We start from the raw sequence: 3340 nt of genomic DNA on the forward strand, positions 1-3340 counted from the left end.
ATATATCTTCCACTGAAACTGCCTTATACGCGTCTGGTGCAGTCTCTCTTTGCCTTCATAAGACATGTGAGGAATAAATAAATCAATAAACCATATTCTTTATCATGTGTAAGTTTCAGTCAGTTAAATAAAAGGATAGACCAATGTTTTTGGTACAATACAAAGCTGTTAAGGAACTTTTTAACGTCACTAATTATGGAGAATTAAAGTTTTTAATCTGATGAAGAGGAAATAAGCACTGACTGAATTCATTGTTGTCTAAAAAAAAAAAAAACCTATAGCAGCTACTCATTTAAAAATAAAGGTTCCAAAAGAGTGAAGCTATTAAAGTCCCCATGAAATCTAAATTGAAGGTTTTTTTTGCTTTAAGTTTTTGGATAAATGATTTTGATGACATCACTCTGCACTCCTAGCCTGACTACGTCAGACTTCCTACTTCCGCTCAATTTCATTTTGCTTCTGTAGTCAGTCTGATACAGCGTAATAGCAGAGCCCGTCTACGGAGAGCCTGTCCACTCCCTATTAAGCCCTATTGTACCGAATTTTGGTTGTAGTACCACCAGAGTTCCACTGGGGGCGCTCGCCATGAGTGCAAAATGAATGGGAGTCAATGGGGCTAGACGGCTAAATTTGTCTCTTTCACCCGATTGCCGTTGAGAAATCTCAGATGTGATTGTAGATTTTGCAAGTTCAACATGGGTTTTAGGTCGAAAGTTGAATAAATGAGTACTTATGTCGTTTTGATTTCTTACAGGTTGAGTTGTTGTTGCCCATAACACGCTAGCATTCTGCTAATGACGTCAGCATTCTGACCATTTTGAAAGACTTTTTTAAAGCAAATAAGTGACTCTAAAAAATCTAACACCCAGCAATGTGTAATTTCTTTGCATCTCCTTTCGAATACAACATTCAAATTACTAGACAAAAAATTATATCCTGAGAAAAGTGGATTTTGAGGGGTATACCGCCATTGACCTCCATTCATTCTGCACTCGTCCTGTGAACGCCCTCATATGGAATCAGAGTGGAACTGCAACCAGTTCAGAAGCCGGAAGTGTAGTGAGAGTGAAACTTCTCGCCATATTAGACATTCTCTGGTAATAGCTTTCCGTTTGCCTCCGGCCTGAAAACAGCCGGCCAATCAACGAACAGAGGGCGGGCTGAGAGCCGTGACGTAGACGCTGATTGTACCGTGGATGCGTTGATTTTTACTTCACATAATCTGCAAAAGTCGTTCACAGCCATGTTCACTCCGGTATTTCGCTCGATGGTTTTGTTTTCGCATCATACATGTGTTTACAGTGGAAGTTAGATGCGGCTGAGCATGCGCATAACACACGCCATAACCAAACGTTATGTGATTTGCTTACAGGTAACCAATGATTTTAAACTTCAGACAAGCGCCCCCCGCGAGAGAGAAAACACTTCTCTATTATGCCATTCCAGACTCTGTCTACGAAGCAAAGCGAAGTAGCAGAGTTTGGTATTACCAGGCTACTGCACTCCAGCTTCTCATCAGATTTTCTGTCCAATCAAATGCTCTCTAGAATCTGTTCACTTGTTCACACAATTACTATTTTCTACATGGTGAATGGCACATAGTTCACTATATAGGGGATAGGGAACGATTTAGACAGTGTAAATATGCTTTCCACTGGTGAATGAAGTCTGGTTTCACGTTAGTGTCACAGGAACCGCCGCAGCTCCGGTCCAGAGACACGATACACAGAGCGGATCATGTGATCGAGTCGGCACAGACCAGAAAACTTATTGGAACCATTTGAAATCTGCACATAATTCTGTATTTTAAAGCGATATGGAGGAGATTAGGAGGAAACTGTGGCTTTACCTGAGCTCAACGGCTCTGGCCGAGCTGTGATATAAACGAAACGCTATTGGCTATTTAAAAAAAAGGGGAGGAGCTGTTCGATATGTCCCGCCCTGTCGTCCCGTTTCAGTGGAAATTACATCAACACATTGAATAATTCTGCGTGTTTTAAGGCAGTTCAGTGGGCCTTTAAAGAACTTTTTTTTCATTGTGTGTAGAACTTTTTATTAACCTAAAAAAAACAAAATTTCACTGTTAAAAACTCTTTGTGGAATGAAAAGAATCCATGGATGTTTTTAAATGCCTATAAATAAAGAGGCAGATTGGTCTCAATAATAATGCACAAATTTACGAGTTTGTTACTGAATCTGAATGTGCAAATCGTCCTCCATGTGTGAATTGACTTGGATTTGTGTGTGACAATGATGTAGCCCATCAAAATCAATTAAGTGAACTACAGTATATTACTGGAGAAATGTAGGGAATGGTGAATGAGGGTATAGGGGCGATTTCAAAACACAGCCGCTGTATTATTCATGCCAGGCCAGTAGATGGCGATGTCACTTTGTAAAGAAGAACTACACCCCTATAAACTGAACATGTAATACGCATGCGCATGACATCAAAACGTTTTCACTAATTCGCATTTCTGTAGTTTACACAGAGACGACAACGGTATCGTTTTCAAAAACTTGCACTTTTCAAAAGGCTAAGTTTTTACAGAAAACAGTGACGTCATGCGCATGCTCAAGTGAGGGCGTACATTCCTGGATGTTACGTCATGAGCTATACATATTTATATAAGAATCTAAGAAAATAATATAGAATCAACTGTGTTGACTGGAAATCTAATAAAATATTTATTTCAAGGGGTGGTATAATGCCCTTTTCACAAGATGTAAAATAAGTCCCCAGAGTGTGTATGTGAAGTTCTAGCTCAAAATTCCCTACAGATATTTGTATATAGCATGTTAAAGTTGTCACTTTTTGAGGGTGAGCAAAAACACCGTTTTGTGTCTGTTCCTTTAAATGCAAATGAGCTGCTTCTCCAGGCACAGAGGGCGGAGCTTCAACAGCTTGTGTCATTTTACCTCACAGACATGCACTGGAAATGTTAGCCTTTTATGTTCAAACCGGATTCAGACAATGATGGAGAGACTCAAGAAGAAGTGACAACATGTAGAAGCAACAGGACATTTCTGAATGGTTAGTTGATGAATTTATGTAGCTAATGGTGATCTTCTAGTCATTGATTAGCATATTCTGTCTTGATAATCTATAAATCGTGTTCAGGGGGCGGGGTTTATGTAAATTTTAGGGTTAGTGATGTCACTAACCCGGGAGGAATGTCGTGTAGTCCCTACCAGCCGTTTGTATAGTCAACATTACACACCAACTAAAGTTAGAAAAGTGAAATCATAATCAACCACCCCTTTAATGCCGTCTTTTTGACAATTATCTTTTGCATAATCCTTTTTTTCCTTTGACAAATTTTGACAGATCAGCTGGAAT

Source organism: Rutilus rutilus (genome assembly GCF_951802725.1).
Source record: "Rutilus rutilus genome assembly, chromosome: 25".
In the NCBI taxonomy this organism is placed as follows: domain Eukaryota; kingdom Metazoa; phylum Chordata; class Actinopteri; order Cypriniformes; family Leuciscidae; genus Rutilus; species Rutilus rutilus.